This window comes from Aquila chrysaetos (assembly GCF_900496995.4).
Source record: "Aquila chrysaetos chrysaetos chromosome W unlocalized genomic scaffold, bAquChr1.4 W_unloc_4, whole genome shotgun sequence".
NCBI lineage: Eukaryota > Metazoa > Chordata > Aves > Accipitriformes > Accipitridae > Aquila > Aquila chrysaetos.
The window spans coordinates 643,804-663,162 of NW_024470324.1; the positions used below are offsets into that span (position 1 = coordinate 643,804).

The 19,359-nt window shown below is 42.2% G+C and overlaps 1 pseudogene; it reads left to right on the forward strand.

Moving 5' to 3' along the window:
* LOC121233037 overlaps positions 1–19,359 on the forward strand; it is a 43,927-nt pseudogene that overhangs the window by 22,223 nt on the left and 2,345 nt on the right.

Below are 19,359 nucleotides of genomic sequence, written 5' to 3' on the forward strand. Positions count from 1 at the left end.
AACCATCCTTTTTAAGTTCATATTTGTGTAGCTTTCCTCTTTAATTAAAATTAAACATTGGCAGGAGTTATCTTCCACACAAAAAAAAATCTGAAAATAAAGTGCTTTTATTCCATTTCCTTAGTGCTGCATTTTTATTTAGCAAGTGGACCTCTTCTCTGGAGGTACCAGCTTTAAAAAGAACAACAACAACAAAAAAATCTACGTACCTGCAGGACACTGTGTAACTATAAAATAAACTTAAGCTCTAGTTAACAAAATTTTGCCTTTTAACAAAGGGGATAACCCTAAAATAAATAATAATAAAAAGACCAACCCCCCCCCCCCCAAAAAAAACCCCACCCCAAAACCAAAAAAAAAACCCCAAAAAACCCCCAAAACCAAAACACCACTAAAATTGTTATGTTTATATGGGAGCTTCCAAGAAAATTCAATGGGACAACAAATGCTGTGGGGTCATTTTTTCTGTGTTCTGATGAGTGAAGGGCTAAATATTGGGGGACATGTATATGCAAGAATGCACTACCACGTGGTTAGATTTTTCCACTGTTTACTGTTTTCTGTAAGGTGACTGATGTCAAAGACCATTAGAAGTTGGAATATTTGCCAGTGGCAGTATCTTGTGATTTCAATGTATTGAAACATTGAACATCTGTATGGAGCTGGAGAGCTTTACCTGAGAAACTAAGGATCCTCGTTGAGAATTCAAGAAAGCCATGCAGTCTAGAAATGTTGAAGAATAGCTTGAAATGAGCTTATCCCCCTATTACTTTCTTTTAATGAAAGAAATCCATGTTTGTGATTTTTGTAGTTTGCAATTCTTGCTTAAGACTTAAGGAATCATTTAAGAAATCATTTAGCTCAGTATGAGTATCTTGATTGTTTATTGGGAGATAAGTGGCTTCAAAAAGGAAGGTAAGGAACCCCTGAAGTGTACATCTTGTGGAGTAACATACCAGTAGAAGTATTTTTCTTAATTCCTGTCAGTTCGTATATAGACTTGTGTATCTTGCTGCTTGTATTCATTCTACATCTTTGTTTTATTTTTTTGTGATGTGCTGATTGTTCTTGTTCATGTTATTTCAAAGACAACTGGTTCTTAACATTTTATGATTATATCTGTGGACAAATTGGGTATGCTCTCACTTTAGACTTTTCCCTTTGTCAGTTTGTGTAGGTTTTAATTTTTTTAATCAGATAGAAAGATCAATGTTTAGTTCCTCTTGGCCTGGAATGCAGATACTTGCTGTAGAGTGGGTAGACAACTACTTATTAGTTTCAAGATTGCACTACACCCACTCTGTACTAGGGTGGAAAGCTTTTTATGATAGTTGACTCAGCTGAAAGCAAGCCACCAGCTTGAACAGTATCTGTCGTAGAGGACCTAGGAGGGTGTTTTGTCTGTTTGGGATCCAGTTGGCTGGGTTACTTCTGAATTCTTTGACGCTCATACTGTTGCCTCAAGCCTTCAAAAGACCGATTAACAAATAAGAAGGCAGTGATAGTTTAAAGAAAAAAACCTAAATCATGAGAAGTGTGGTATGTTTGCTATTCAAGGACTGTTTAGATTATGTGTACTCAAGGTAAAGTTTATCTAGTTTAAGATTCTGCTTACAATAAAGGATGCTTAAAGAGTCACAGACTTGCTAATTAAGGACATACATCCTCCTTCCTTCGGCATTGAGAAACCAGGTGTCAGCAAGAGAAACAAAGACCCTGGTATCCTCAGATGATGCATGACCATAAAAGGACAAAAGGGGTAGGGGTATTCTTTCCCAAATGACCACCGAAGACCACCAGAGACCCCCACGAAGGTGTAGAAGACTCTGGGATGATTGCTCAAGAGAACAACACCTCATGCTTGCTCAACATAATGAATATGCAATAGTTAGGTGGAACATATGTATTAGATAGGCGTGGTGTTTTAACTGTAGTGTATAAGTATGGACTGAAAACCTCAGTAGGTGTGCTTGATTTGTGGAAATCTTCCACCTTGCACCCTGCGCAGAATAAAGCAATGTCTCCTCTCTAAACATACATTGTGTGTTTTGGGAGTTACTTTCTGATCAGGTAACAATACTGTATGCTTACTGTTAATGTACCAATTATGAGGATAGTAGAACATAAGCTAGTTGTCCTGGGTTTGGCTGGGATAGAGTTAATTTTCACAGGAAGCTGGGAGGGGCACTGCGGAGACTCAATTAAGTGCTCAAACTCTCTGTGCAAGATTCCCTTTATTTCACAAAAGAATCCAACTTATATATGTTTCAACAAAGATCCAGAAAGTACTAACGGCACACAGCCAATACTACTAACACAGGAGGGCATATCTGGCCCAGCTGGGATGTTTGCCAGTCCTCAGAACAGTTAAAAACATTCCATAGACATACTCATGACTGTCTTCAGCCACATCTTCCCAGGCCTACACAAGGCCATCCTCCAACCTGACCTTGTGAAACTAGTTCTTCAAAGGCTTGGCAAACATGCAGCACAACAAATTCTAATGGTCACTCTTGAAAACAAATGCCAGGTGTTCTGAGCTGCTCCCACAGGGCACAACCAGGACAGCTGACCTGAACTACCCAAGTTGCTATTCCATACCATGTGACATCATGCTCAGTATATAAATGGGGAGTGGGCTGGGAGGGTGGTGGTATCGCAGCAGGGGGAGTGGTGGAGCATCGGGTTCCGGGTCATGAGCAGTTGCATCGTGTATCACTTGTTTTGTATATTCTTTTATTCGTACTATTGTTATTATTGTAATTTCTCTCCTTGTGTTGTCCCAGTAAACTGTCCTTATCTCAACCCACGAGGCTCTACCTTATTTTGTTTTGTTTTTTTTTTTTTTCTCCTTTCTGATTCTCCTCCCCATCCCACTGGAGGTGGGCACAGAGGAGTGAGCGAGTGGCTGCATGGTTTGTTACTGGCTGGGCTGAAACCACAACAGTCCTTTTTGGCGCCCAACATGGGGCTCGAAGGGTTGAGATAACGACAGATCTGGCCAGAGCGTGTTAAAACAAATTTGTTATACGCATTTCTTATATTAGATAAATAGTCACTGGTCACAATGTTGGTTCATATGTTCACATGGTGGCATTGTGTAAGTTCTTATATGCTCTATGTATTCCCTGCAGTTACGTTTCTCACCTCTGGGAGAGGGATCAGGATTATCATTTTGCTATACTGGGTAATGTCGACTTATGAAATGATTACATCACTGGTCATGAGGTTAAGCTGGTATCTGTATGAGGCAGTGATATCATTCCCATACCTCGGGCGCCTTCTATCGGAATTTATTGGTAATTGTACCGAATCCATGGGGAAGTTAGGGGGGGATACTTCCCCCAGTTCGTTCACCTCCCCTTTCTCCTGGCTAATTACAACAGCTTTTGAGAATTTTGAATATCCTTGGGATGTGCAAGCCAGTGTCCTATGCCTCCTGAATATGTTTCAGGTCTTGTTTAGGGCTACAAAAAGGTTTTTTAAGAATACCACGCAGAGGTCTGCCCCAAGGCTGGATAGTCATGAGCGGCATGGCATGGGGGAGGATATGGGCAGGTATCTAGAGAACTTCTCACCCCCAATGGTTTGGAGTTTCACTCCCAAACAACTACAGGACCCTGATAAAGTGATAGAATATTTGAAAGGAAAATGCTGTGGCTATTCCAGAGACGCACAACTCACTGCACTGTGCTGGGCCCTGGCCAGTATCTACCAAACACTGCTTGATATTAGGCAGCACCCTCAGGGAGAAAGGAGGGAAAACAGAGAAACAGGCACCACAGCTACCCCAACCCTGGTGACAGGTACTGTGGCTACCCCAGCCCTGGCAACAGGCACCGTGGCTACCCCTACCCCGGTGACAGGCACTGCAGCTGAACCAGAGAACCAACCTGTGCCAGTATCAGTCGCCCCCGTACAGAAAAAGAAACACACAAAGAAATCAGTTCGCTTAGTGAGGGGTGAAAATCAACCAGGGTCATCACGAGAACAGGAGGAAGAGGCAGAACCCGAAATAATCACTCGATCTCTATCCCTGAGTGAGTTGCGCGACATGCGAAAAGATTTTGGCCGCCACCCAGGTGAGCACATTGTTACCTGGCTGCTCCGATGCTGGGATAATGGGGCCAGTAGTTTGGAATTAGAGGGTAGGGAAGCCAAGCAGTTGGGATCTCTATCTAGGGAAGGGGGCATTGACAAGGCGATTGGGAGAAAAACACAAGTCCTCAGCCTCTGGAGGCGACTTCTGTCAGGTGTAAAGGAAAGATACCCCTTCAAGGATGAAGTTACATGTCACCAAGGCAAGTGGACCACCATGGAGAGAGGTATCCAGTACCTGAGGGAATTAGCCGTGCTGGAGGTGATTTATAATGATCCAGAAAATGGGCAGTCACCCACAGACCCAGATGAAGTCCAATGCACACAACCCATGTGGCGTAAGTTTCTACGAAGTGCACCACCAACCTATGCCAACTCATTGGCAGTAATGTCCTGGAAAGAAGGCTATGGACAAACAGTGGATGAACTGGCTGTCCAACTCCGGCAATACGAAGGAAGTCTCTCTTCCTCCCTATGGGCCTGTGTCTCGGCTGTAGAGGAATTGTCCTGGGAGTTCCAGCAATTCAAAGTGGATATGTCCTCCTCCCCACCTGTACAGGCCCGCATCACAGCTATTGGGAGTAAGCATTCCTCTGCCCAAGAGAGAGGAGATAGAAAGTACACACGACGGGCTAACCTGTGGTTTTACCTGCATGACCATGGAGAGGACATGAGGAAGTGGGATGGAGAACCTACCTCAATCCTAGATGCACGGGTATGTGAGTTGTGAGAAAAAGCAATCAGAAAAGAAGATTCTTCTTGGAAAAATGCTGCTCCAGTTTCCCGTGAGCAGTCCCCCAGACGCAGTAGAAGGGCTGATCTCATTTCTGATCCTCTTGAAGGGACTTCTGATTCACGTTTGTGAAAAGTGAGTAACGGATACTCTGACCAGGATTAGAGGGGCCCTGCCTCCAGCCAGGTGGAGGAAAGGGACAACTGAGTCTACTGGATGGTGTGGATTCGATGGCCTGGCACGTTAGACCCACAGGAATATAAGGCCCTAGTGGACACTGGTGCACAATGCACCCTAATGCCATCAAGTTATAAAGGGGCAGAACCCATCTGTATTTCTGGTGTGACAGGGGGATCCCAAGAGCTAACTGTATTGGAAGCTGAAATGAGTCTAACCGGGAATGACTGGCATAAACACCCCATTGCAACTGGCCCAGAGGCCCCGTGCATCCTTGGTATAGATTATCTCAGGAGGGGGTATTTCAAGGACCCAAAAGGGTACCGTTGGGCCTTTGGTATAGCTGCCTTGGAGACGGAGGAAATTGAACAGCTGTCCACCTTGCCCAGCCTCTCTCAAGACCCTTCGGTTGTGGGGTTGCTGAGGGTTGAAGAACAACAGGTGTGAATGGCTACAACAACGGTGCACCAGCGGCAATATCGCACCAACTGAGACTCCCTGATCCCCATCCATAAGTTGATTTGTCGATAAGAGAGCCAAGGGGTGATCAGCAAAACTTGCTCACCCTTTAATAGTCCCATATGGCCAGTGTGGAAATCTAATGGGGAATGGAGACTAACAGTAGATTATCGTGGGCTGAATGAAGTCACGCCACCGCTGAGCGCTGCTGTGCCAGATATGCTAGAACTTCAATACAAACTAGAGTCAAAGGCAGCTAAGTGGTATGCCACAATGGACATTGCTAATGCGTTTTTCTGCATTCCTTTGGCAGCGGAGTGCAGGCCACAGTTTGCTTTCACTTGGAGGGGTGTCCAGTACACTTGGAATCGATTGCCCCAGGGGTGGAAACACAGCCCCACTATTTGCCATGGACTGATCCAGGCTGCACTGGAGAAGGGTGAAGCTCCGGAACACCTGCAATACATTGATGACATCATCGTATGGGGCAACACAGCAGAAGTTTTTGAGAAAGGGAAGAAAATAATCCAAATCCTTTTGAAGGCTGGTTTTGCCATAAAAGAAAGTAAGGTCAAGGGACTGCACAGGAGATCCAGTTTTTAGGAATAAAATGGCAAGACGGGTGTTGTCAGATCCCCATGGATGTGATCAACAAAATAGCAGCTGTGGCCCCACCGACTAATAAGGAAGCACAAGCTTTCTTAGGTGTTGTGGGCTTTTGGAGAATGCATATTCCAAATTACAGTCTGATTGTAAGCCCTCTCTACCAAGTTACCCGGAAGAAGAGCGATTTCAAATGGGGCCCTGAGCAACAACAAGCCTTTGAACATATTAAACAGGATATTGTTTATGCAGTAGCCCTTGGGCCAGTCCGGGCAGGACAAGATGTTAAAAATGTGCTCTATATGGCAGCTGGGGAGAATGGCCCTACCTGGAGCCTCTGGCAGAAAGCACCTGGGGAGACCCGAGGCCGACCCCTGGGGTTTTGGAGTTGGGGATACAGAGGATCTGAGGCCCGCTATACTCCAACTGAAAAAGAGATATTGGCAGCATATGAAGGAGTTCGAGCTGCCTCAGAAGTGGTTGGTACTGAAACACAGCTCCTCTTAGCACCCCGACTGCCAGTGCTGGGCTGGATGTTCAAAGGGAGGGTCTCCTCTACACATCATGCAACTGATGCCACATGGAGTAAGTGGGCTGCACTGATCACACAACAGACTCAAATATGATACCCCAGTCGCCCAGGAATTGTGGAAGTGATCACGGACTGGCCAGAAGGCAAAGATTTCGGAATGTTGCCAGAGGAGGAGGTGATGGGTGCTGAAGAGGCCCCACTGTATAATAAACTGCCAGAAAATGAGAGGCAATATGCCCTGTTCACTGATGGGTCCTGTCGCATTGTGGGAAAGCATCGGAGGTGGAAGGCTGCTGTATGGAGTCCTACACGACTAGTCGCAGAAGCCGCTGAAGGAGAAGGTGAATCAAGGCAATTTGCAGAAGTGGAAGCCATCCAGCTAGCCTTAGACATTGCTGAAAGAGAAAAGTGGCCAGTGCTCTATCTCTATACTGACTCATGGATGGTGGCAAATGCCCTGTGGGGGTGGTTACAGCAATGGAAGCAGAGCAACTGGCAGCACAGAGGTAAACCCATCTGGGCTGCTGCACTGTGGCAAGATATTGCTGTTCGGATAGAGAAGCTAGTGGTAAAAGTACGTCACGTAGATGCTCACATACCCAAGACTCGGGCCACTGAAGAACATCAAAACAACCAGCAGGCAGATCAGGCCGCCAAGATTGAAGTGTCTCAGGTGGATCTGGACTGGCAACATAAGGGTGAGCTATTTATAGCTCGGTGCGCCCATGACACCTCAGGCCATCAGGGAAGAGATGCAACATATAGATGGGCTCGTGATCGAGGGGTGGACTTGACCATGGACACTATCGTGCAGGTTATCCATGAATGTGAAACGTGCTGCAATTAAGCAAGCCAAGCAGCTAAAACCCCTGTGGTATGGAGGGCGATGGCTGAAATATAAATAGGGGGAGGCCTGGCAGATTGACTATATCACACTCCCATGAACCCGCCAAGGCAAGTGCCATGTGCTTACAATGGTGGAAACAACCACCGGGTGGCTGGAACCATATCCTGTGCCCCACGCCACCGCCCGGGACACTATCCTGGGCCTTGAAAAGCAAGTCTTATGGCAACACAGTGTCGGGGAATGTAGCGAATCTGCCAAATACCTGACGGTGCATGAGCAGCGTGACCTTGAGCAGCTTGTGGTGTATCCTTGAGAGTCTGGAAAGTCCCGAGCAAGAAAATGATAAGAAGAACTGTCTTGACGAATCCGCAGTAAAACTGTTACCCAATCATGAATTGTTAGTTACTAACTAAACCAATCATATATGAACACATACTCTGAAGAAAGATATAAAAAAGCTTGTTAGAACAATAAAGTAGCCATTTTTCCATTTTTGCACAGTCTGATGTTTGTCGTGTCCGTCTCTACTGCGACGACGCAGCACCCCAGAAAGAATCGAGTCAGACAACGGGACTCATTTCCGAAACAACCTCATAGACACCTGGGCTGAAGAGCGTGGCATTGAGTGGGTGTATCACATCCCCTATCACGCACCGGCCTCTGGAAAAATCGAACGATACAATGGACTGCTGAAAACTACATTGAGAGCAATGGGGGTTGGAACTTTCAAACATTGGGATACACATTTAGCAAAAGCCACCTGGTTAGTTAATACTAGAGGATCTGCCAATCGGGCTGGCCCACCCAACCAAGACTTCCACATACTGTAGAAGGAGATACAGTCCATGTAGTGTACATGAAGAGTATGTTAGGGAAGACAGTCTGGGTTAGTCCTCCCTCAAGCAGAGACAAACCCATCCAAGGGACTGCTTTTGCTCAAGGACCTCGGTGCACTTGGTAGGTGATGCAGAAGGATGGGGAAGTTCGATGTGTACCTCAGGGAGATTTGATTTTGGGAGAGAATAGCCAGTGAATTAGGCTGTATGATATTTAACTGCTAAATAACCTGCCAATGTATGTCATTGTATCTCTAGTGTCTATATGCCATATCAAGGGTATTACAGTAAGAATTACCCAAATGACTGAAGGATGGACTTTGAAACCAAGCCAAGTGCAACAGTGATGGAACTTGAACTGGCGCCCAGCAATTTTTTCAAGATCAACATCTTTGACCTGCAGACCAAGGGCATGGGTTGCACCAAATGTACCAGCCACAAGCTCCAGAGGCAACATGCAACAATCCAACACCTCACACCATCTCTCCTGTCCTGAAGGACTGTTACAACAGATGGAGCCCCAAAGTCATGGACTAAATAAAATTGATGGACACCTTAGAGGGATGGCCCATAGACTAAGGGAATGCTATTTGTTTGGGTGGGTGTACATATACATATATATATATATATATCTATCTCTCAAAGACAAGGAAAGTGGTGGTGATTAATTGGAAAATGTAGGATCTGGGCATGATGTAGATGGTATAATTTAAGGAGTGGAGAATGTTCTGGGTTCAGCTGGGATAGAGTTAATTTTCACAGGAACCTGGGAGGGGGCACGGCCGGGACAGCTGACCTGAACTAGCCAAGGAGCTATTCCATACCATGTGACATCATGCTCAGTATATAAAGGGGGAGCTGGCTGGGGGGGGAGCTTTCGGTGGGGGAAGTGGTGGAAGGTCAGGTTCCAGGTGGTGAGCAGTTGCACTGTGCATCACTCGTTTTGTATATTCTTTTATTAGTACTGTTGTTGTTGTTGTAACTTCTCTTTTTGTGTTGTCCCAGTAAATTGTCCTTATCTCAACCCTCGAGGCTCCGTGTTTTGGTGTTTTTTTTTTTTTTTTCTTTTTTTTTCTTTTCTCCTTTCTGATTCTCTTCCCCATCCCACCGGAGGGGGGCGGGAGGAGTGAGCGAGCGGCTGCGTGGTCCTTTGTTACCGGCTGGGCTGAAACCAGGACACAAAAAAAAAAAAAAAAAAAAAAAAAAAAAAAAAGAAGAAGAAGAAAAGATTTTGAAGTCCCTTTTTCTGGGGTATCTTGAAATAATGGACAGCTCATTTATATTTGTTAGTCAGATCCTGAATTTCTTTTTCATTTCTTAAGATGGCACGAGGCAAAGGCACAGCAAGCAAATTCGGGACTAGTTTTAAAAGAAGCTGAATTTCTTGCTTTCTAGAGCAAGTTAAGGGAAAACTTACAGGAAGGCCTACTTGAAACTAAGCTAGTTTGAAGGATGCTTTGTAATTATGTTTTATTACCAACCTCCTTTATGTGCAGTGTGAAAAATAATCATGTCCAAAGCAGGATTCTAATTAAAGTTTACAATTTATTATATGAATAGAGGCAAGCAAACAGCGCTGGGTGCACCGGGAGCCTCTGCTCTACCTAGGCACACACCGTCAGGTCTAATTGTGCAGGTTAAGTACAGGTTCTACATACATATTCACTAGATTCCTGAGAAATGTTATACATATTCATTAGTTTCCTGGGAAACTATTAGCATATGTAAATGTCCTTTACGCAGGCGCATTGAAGGTCTCTGGTGGTCTTCAGGAGTCCTCTGGTGGTCTTCCATAGTCTTACTCACTTGTCTGCTATTTGACCCTCCTCAGGTGATTCTGCGCAGTATGGTCCTTTACATGTTTGGATACATTAGTGCTTGTTAGTGCTCTTATTATCTAAGTTCTCATTAGTGGTATAGCACCATATGGTTAGTTTAAGCTAAATTATCTACAAGGATGGGAACAAAAGGCAGGAGTTCTTATCTTTTCTGGCCTTATCTATTCAAGCAAGGCCTCTACTTGTGTCTTCTTAACAAGATCGTAAATTCATCGAACACTTAATTAAGTCTTGTGATCGCTCTTGGTTCCTTCTTGCTCATCATTCCTAAGTACCAGTACCAGTCTCTGACAGGCTTAATCCTTGACAAACACCAGTCCTTGGTATGTAAAGTTACAGAGAGACAATCATTAAGCAATAAGCAGTTTGTTCTCTATATCAATCCCCCCCCTTTTTTCTTTAAACCTTTGCAACTATAGGATTCCGCTACTTCTGAGAGACCGTGTGAAGTATTTTTCGACTTCTACTTGATGTCTGATTTTATTTCGTTTCCAACTTTTGTAATTCCCTACTGTTATATGGCTTTTGCAAGAACTATATACATACTCTCCTACTTCCCTTAGGCCTACGGTTATACAAGATCAAGCAAAACGGTTAAAGATTACATATGCAGAGAGGGTCACATTTCACCATGCGGCCCTATCGTTGTTCTATATTGACACGAATCAGGTTAATATATTTCACATGCAGAATCTATAATCTGTACCTTGTTCTGTTTATCTAGTTATTCCCTGAGTCCCTCTGGCAGGAAGAAAAGTACTGTTATCCCTGTTTTACAATAGGTGAATGGAGGCAGGGGGAGTCTAATGGACTTTCATGGGTTGTCTGTAGCAAAGCAGAAAAATGAGCCTAGGTATTCTGTGGCTGGTCTGATCTCTTGTTCAGTGGACACTGAGTGATTGCTTTGTTAAGAAATGACCTTAATCTACATTGTTGGTTATTGATATATTGAATATTGATATATATCTTGACAGAAGTTTCCATGAAATCTTCCCCATACCCAACTTTGGGTTTACATGTAAAACTCTAATCTGGTAATAGTAATTTCCTCCATAACAAACTTGCTGTATTTCAGAAAGATGAAACACTTTTTTTTTTCTTCTCTCTCTACATGTGGTGATCAGCAACCTGCAGTGTTTTAAAAAAATAAGTTGAATAACATCAGAAACACGTGATTAACAACTTGCTTTAGGTAATTTAAGTTAGTGTAAAAAAAAAAAAAAAAAAAAAAAATCCTTCCAGAAAAGTAGTTTTAGTCATGCTTTCCATTTTGTGGTACTTAGTTGTCTTTTTAAGAGTCATTTACATAGTGGTATAACCACTAAAGCAAGTGGAGATGGGAATTATTTAGAACTATATGTGTCTCAAACTAGGTGGGGTGTTTAATGACTAGCTGCTATAGACTGTAACTTGCATTTTTACTAGAGCACTTTTATAGAATAATATGCATTTATTTTTTGAAGGCAAATGCCTTTGAATAAGGAAAACTTTGATTTGCTTGACCTTTGTGAGGTAAATGTAATTAATATAAATTGTAAAACTTGGAACTGCAGATTTCATGAAATTGAACTTGATGAGGGGAATTTAAACATCATAATTTTAGATTTCAGAATTCAAGAGTTTTAATCCTAATTACTAGATGAAGATTTAGAAACTAGCCTTCTAATGCAGTTTAGGAATTGTATCTCTTCTGCCATGGATGGGAATCTTTGGAATGTGGTACATTTCCTGCTCCTCAGGTGAGGAGTCTTTCAGATTTAGCACTAGCACTTACATGACTTTTTCTAAGTTGTAAATTCACTGAAGAAACAGACAAACTAAATATCCTGAAAAATGTCTTCATCTGGATTATGCTTCTATCATAATTGCCCTTTTCAAAATACAGATTTGTGATTTTAAAACTCTGCAAGGTTTTGTAACTTCATATTTCATTAACTGTCAAAAAATCTTATTGAGAAAATATTTTTGGATAAAATTGTATTTGATATGCTTTTGCTCTTTCCTTTTGTAATGTAAGTATACACACAGAGATGTAAGTATACACACACAGAGGCATACATGTACTTCTCTCCCCCGCCCCGTAAGTTTCATTACAATATTTGATATATTGTCTTTTGCTGTTGGTGTAACTGTTACCAGGTGACTTATTTTTTTCTTATTCAAGTGCTGTACAAACATTAATAAAAATGAATTAATCTTGATTAATATATAAAATGTAAACAAAATATACTTAAGGTCAAGACTGATAAGAAAAAGCAACATCCTCTCTTAGCTAGTTATAGTGCTAAAGAAAATAGCTTATTTATTATTCTGAAAAATAGCATCCCAAAGTCTAGCCTTTAGCTGCTCAGTATGCCAACCTTGCTGTGGTGGCAGGTTTTTCTTGCAGTGGAGAAGTTCTCAGGCATTTGAACATTCAAAACATAAAAGAAAACTTGTTCTCCTTTTCAAAAATGTCTGTTGCTTTCAAACATTTACTTATTAGTGTTAGTAGACATCTGTTGTAGTAATTTCATTGCATTTCTGTTTTGTATTGTTGGAGGTCAGCAGCCCTTGTTCTCATTCCTTTTATCTGCCCTGTGCCCATTTCCTCATGAGCTGTTATACTGCTAATACTAATTAATTTGTTTGTGAGTCTTCCACAACTTTCTGTGGGCATGGGCAAGGAGTGACTTTCACTCCAGTTACCTGTCTGATTAACATTAGGGTTAAAACTGTATATACTGTATCATCTATGAACAACTCCATTTCCCTTTTAGATCTTTATATGTATGCTGCATGTCTGCTTTTTATGTCTGTCTCCATGTTTTTGGTGTGTTCTCTTGGATTGTAAGCTGTTAAATTCTGAGCTCTGCTAACTATAATAATATTTTATATGCAAAGTTATATCATGTGAGAACAAGACCTCAAATTTTTCACAGCTGGAAGAATGGCTTTTTTTTTACCCAGAAGGTGTTGCACAAGGTTCCAGGAAGCTTTGTTAGAATTGGCAAAAGAGGACGGGAGTCCGAAACTTTCCAATCCTACTGGTTTGATCGTTAACCATGCTTTTCTCAGAGGAAGCATTGCCTGTTGTGAATGTGGAAATAGTATTACAGTGTTGTGGTAGGTTGACCCTGGCTGGGCACCAGGTGCCCACCAAAGCCGCTCTATCACTCCCCCTCCTCAGCTGGACCAGGGAGAGAAAAATATAACAAAAGGCTCATGGGTGAAGATAAGGACAGTTTAATAAAGTGAAAGCAAAGGTCGCACGCGAAAGCAAAGGAAAACAAATGATGTTATTCTCTACTTCCCATCAGCAGGCGATGTCTGGCCACTTCCTGGGAAGCAGGGCTTCAGTACTCGTAGTGGTTGCTCCGGAAGACAAAAATGCCCCCCCTTCCATCTCCCTTTACTTAGCTTTTATAGCTGAGCTGACGTCATATGGTATGGAATATCTGTTTGGTTAGTTTGGGTCAGCTGTCCTGGCTATGTCCCCTCCCAAGATCTTGCCCAGCCCCAGCCTACCGTTGAGGGGGGCGAAAATGTTGGAGAGACAGCCTTGATGCTGTGCCAGCACTGCTCAGCAGTAGCCAAAACACTGGTGTGTTATCAACACCTTTCTAGCTACCAATGCAGAGCACAGCTCTATGAGGGCTGCTATGGGGAGAATTAACTCCATCTCAGCCAGACCCAATATAATCTCCAACTCTTATTCCATACCATTTGCATCATGATCAGGTCCCACATCATTTAATACACATATATCTTCTAACCATGCCATTGTGTTTAATTCTCATTACTGAAATCCCTTCTTACCAACACTTAACAACTGAAACTACATACTTAAACCACGTTTATACCCAACATACAGATTTATACATTCTTATTAATTACCATCCCCTGTCCTCTAACAGATAGATATTCCATGGGCTTTTTCCACTCCTCCAGATGTTCACACACAGGCTCTGACTTGGGCCCCATCCATCAAGATGAGTGGTCAGGACAGGAGAAGCAGTATGTTTGATCGTTGGGCACCAACACCGGCTTGGTTTGGGTCACTGTTGCACTTGTCTGGTTCCTTGCGAAGTTCACTCCTCTGCAGTTCAGGTCATTCATGCTACATTATTTCCTACAACATACAACTCACATTACAGATTATTTTTCCCCCAAGGTTAAATGTCCTTGAGGCACACACTGGGTCTCCCCATCTTTCCGCATTACCCATCAAGTACACCCAGGTCCCTGAGCAAAGACAATCCCACGAATGGGTTTGCCTTTTCCCACGGGAGGAGAAATCCACACTGCCTTCCCCAGCCACTTCCCCATGTGCACTACGGGGACCTTATCTCCTCCCACAGTATGTAGGGGTTTTGTTTGGGCAGGACCAGGATGGTTAGCAGATCCTCTGCTGTTAACTAGCCAAGTGGCTTCTGCTAGTGGAGAATTAACTCCATCTCAGCCAGACCCAATACAAGCGTATAGTCCTTCCAGTGATGTTCTAGTAGTGTAAAGTTTGAGAGTCATGCCTGATACTACTCATTAAAATAACAAAGGATCAGGAGGGGAGATACAGTAATGACTGTATGAGTCCCTAAATTTACGTAGATGTATGTCCTTATGTGAATGTAAAACTTGCTCTTGTGTACCTTGGGTTTATTTTCTTTAAAATACATGACACTGCTGTAAAATGTAGTATCCTGGTATTACCAGGTTTTAAAAATAGTTTCTCTAGCTAGCGATAGAAGATATATGTTCCTCTCTATGTACCCCAGTCTCTCAGAAGAACCTAAAGGATGTGATGGGCACCCAAATAGTATAACAGAGCTAAAACCATGTTAATTTAGTCTTGTGTAGATTCCTTTTAAAGCTGGCTTTCCTTTATAGCACACCTGACTTATTTTATTTTTTTTTTTCTGAAGAAAAGCATACGTCAGCTTAAATGCTGCATTCTGTGTATTCAGGTTTTCTGTATAACATTCTTTCAGATAGGTTGGCTAGAGGAGATACTACTGCAGTCTTTGAATTCATTATGTGGGAGGATGTAGGTTCATATTAGAGCTAGTGAGTTTGACATGCAAGTTTAACACTGCTGTGGGGAAAAATAAGTCAGGCATTCCTTTTGGATCGAGTGTTTCTGTACCACAGTTATGGGAACTTGGTGATCAGTGCATCTAGCTTCACCTACCCCATCTCAGTTCAACTGCAGCCAGCTCAGTGCAGGCTATCTTACTCAGCTTCTGCTCATGTGGTTTTACTCGCATGTAAACACAAGTCCAGCTCGGAGATTCTCCTATTTTAAAATTATTTAGCAAATAGAAGGCAAGGGATGGTTTCAGACACTCCTGTGCAAGATGATTTTACCTGAGCTCAGGGGGAGTAACTAGTATCCAACAGATGAGTACAAGAGAAATAGAGCCATTTGCTTGCACGTGTCCTTGAACCTCTAATAAGCAAATGATGGGCAGCTTTTTTTGTTGTGAAAAATATATGCACCCAGATTAAGTCTCTCTCTCTCTCTGTGTATATATATATATATATACTCTCTGATTTTATTTTGACAGGAATCTTTTAATCCTACTATGCAGTTGCATCTTGTTGACCAAGCTCCACGTACCATTCCTCATTACCTCTCAAAAAAATGGATCAAGCCTTGGAGATTTGCTAATAGGTTTCTTAAAATATGCCACAGAATTTGAGTAATAAGCTCATCTTAGTGTTTTAGAATATGTAAAACTTTGATTCCTTTTATTTCATATATCAATACTTTACAACCCTTGAAGAGAAAAGAATAGCAGTAATGCAGGAGTGATAATTGACAGAGAGGAAATGGGTGAAAAGACTAAAGGACAACAGGAATGCTGATAAGGAGTGTCTGACATCTTTTGCTTAGCCAAGCAGATGATCCTATAAAATAGCTGCTGAAAGTTAGATAGCTTTGTCCTTTTAATATATCTGGGTTTTGTTATATTACACTATTTTAAAACTGCATATGCCTGTGCGAGAAAGATCTATTCTTCTTAGGTGTAGTTTAAGGTATTGATTGTGATATGGAATTATTTGGACCTTAATAGCTGCCCTTGTCTTCTGTCACCCCAAGTCAATGGAGATAACTGACCAGGTGGCTCTTTACTTTGGCTATAACATACATGAATATAGGCCATACCTAGTGAGGAATTCTCCCATATATAGTTGGCTCACTAACCTTGTTGGTTTGCTAGAATCTTGAGTTTAATTTTGGCATCTGGACTTCCTTGTAGAAGAGAAGCAGAAGCTAAAATTGTGAGGGAATCTGAGAAAGCCGTAGATTATGAACATTTTGCCAAACTGTCACTTGATTTTCTTACAAAAATTGCTTGTCCATGTAAAACATCAAATGGCTGTATTTAAATAAGCTTAAAGATCTTCTAAAGAACTTGTTTCTGAGGCAGTTGGTTCATACATGTTGCTGTCCTGTGTATGTGCATCATATCCATTTCCCGGAAGGAGAACAAAATGTATAACTGCTGGATATTCATTATCATTTTTGAAGTGTTCTTATTTTACTTCAGTGTAAGAAATGAGTGATCATGAAATCCTTAAAAGAAAACATCACTGGGGCATGCACTGCATGTGGAATACATAAGCTAAATCCATATGGCCTGTGGCAATTCATGAACTAATTGCATTTTTTGCATGGTTAAGCCTGATTCTGAGAGATTTTCACATAAAGGATTTTCCTTCAACAGTCTCTGCATATAAGGGAATAGTCTTTTGTCCTAAAAGTTCCTCCTGGGTAGCTGTCTTTTCAGCTGGCAAGGTCCTGTTTGCTAAACAGGTAAATTGGACACCGCTGAAGGATATTCTCAAGTTCCTAATTTATGTGGGTCACTAGATACATCCTTTACTACTCATCTGTATAATGAGTTGTTAATCTTCTCATATATGAAAGAGGTCTATTTAGTAAATATCTTTTACACTAAAGAAGTTGTTTCTGATTTGCCTGTGCAAACTAGCAAGGAAGGTCTTGCCCAAATGCAGGAAAAATACCTAATTTAACTTTCCTGGTTTGGGTGCTTGTGAACATAGAGTCAAGAGCAGATTTCTGCATAAATCAGTAGCTAGTCCCTGTGTTCTGTTACTTTAAGGGAAGGTTTTTATTTTTTTTTTTTGTCTGCTGTTAGACATGCAGGGTATACTAAGAAGTATGAAGACTAACAATGCTGCAATATCAGTACTTGAACTGATGGTAATACATTAATATTATCTTTTGTGATGATCATATATAAGGAAAAAATGTTACCTCAATTTAATTGCAGAGGCATGGGGGAGCTTCTGGTTAAAACAAAGCTTGAAAAGTTGGAGAATGAAGATAGGATAGTTGCTGAAGTCAAGGGAAGAAAAGATTTTTAAAACAAACAATAAAAGACTATCTGGCTAGTTTTTTTCCCAGTGTTAAGTACCTTTTAAATATTTAAACATTTGACTGGTGTTATTCTGTTTTAAAAACAAACAAGACAGACCCTGGAAAAAAATAGTCATTAGGATTCCTGTGTTGAAAATGTTACATAGCTGAGAAGTCATATCAGGAAATGATGCACCTAATGCAGCAACCTATATTATCTTTAACTTTTTCTACTTTAGAAATAAAACTTAGTCAGTTGTACTGTTTACTTGACCATCTGTGTATTCCTGATAATTATAATTCCCATTTGAAAGGAGCAGAGTGTGTGTCTTGAAGATACCAAAATTCTGATAGTTTCATAAAAACTGGTAATTGGCTGGAGAAACCCAAATTAATGCCCATGTGGAGGAAAAGGCGGGCAGAACATGGTGTTTAAACACTTTTGTGCATGTGACAGCCAGCCAATGAGAACAAATAGTGTCACGCTATTCACAGTATATGTTATCTTTGCTTTGAGGTTGCTGATGGAAACAACATTATAGGTGGGAATGAGGATAAGAGTTAAACAAACACAACATAGGGCTCTGTTAGTTCTGCCTTTCATGGAAGAACTAGTATTTTACTTCTGAATCATAGAATGGTTTGGGTTGGAAGGGACCTTTAAAGGTCATCTAGTCCAACCCCCCTGCAATGAGCAGGGACATCTTCAACTAGATCAGGTTGCTCAGAGCCCCATCCAACTTGACCTTGAATGCTTTCAGGGATGGGGCATCTACAGCCTTTCTGGGCAACCAACCTGTTCCAGTGTTTCACCACTCTCACAGTAAAAAATTTCATCCTTATATCTAGTCTGAATGTACCTTCTTTCAGTTTAAAACCATTACCCCTTGTTTTATCGCTATAGGCCCTATTAAAAAGTCTGTCCTCACCTTTCTTATAAGCCCCCTTTAAATATTGAAAGGCTGCAATAAGGTATCCCTGGAGCCTTCTCTTCTCCAGGCTAAACAACCTCAACTCTCTCAGCCTTTCCTCATAGGGGAGGTGCTCTGCCCCCGATCATCTTTGTGGCCCTCCTCTCAACTCGCTCCAACAGGTCCATGTCTTTCTTGTACTGAGGACTCCAGAACTGAACACAGTACCTGAGGTGGGGGTCTCACCAGAGCGGAGTAGAGGGGCAGAATCACCTCCCTCGACCTGCTAGCCATGCTTCTTTTGATGCAGCCCAGGATGCAATTGGCTTTCTGGGCTGTGAGCGCACATTGCTGGCTCATATTCAGTTTTTCATCTGAGACAAGGGGAGTCAAAAGAATCTCAGTAGACATAATAAAGGGGGATGAAAGGTGATGTTTAGCACTTACATTGTTGAAATTAGCTGAGGTAGAGACAGTCCTCGATAAGAAGAGCTGGCCCCAAGAACCAGCCAATGAGGCAGAGACAGTTCCTGATAAGAAGCAGGAGCTGGCCCCAAGAGCCAGCCAAGACTGGTCTTGCGGCCTGGGTGAAGACCAAGAAACCACTGAGCCTGCACAAGAAAAGAGGTTACTAGCGGTGACGAAGAGGACTCATCTATCTTCATCTCTGCGACCACCAGATGACCACCATAAAGAGGCACTGCGCAAGCGCAGTTGAGAGGAGACTATGGAAATGACCTCTCGGAGCTAATTTTAATATGAAGCGGGGACAGGTCATGCATATGTATAGGCGTATTGTGAATATGTAACACTTGACTGTATAAACTTGAAACTAACTGCCAAGTCGGGTGTGCACGACTTTGGTGGGACTACCCCCCCCGTGCTGCCCAGCGCTGAATAAACATACCTACTTTACAATCTCACCGATTGTGGAGTCTGTTTCCGCACATCAGTGGGCAATC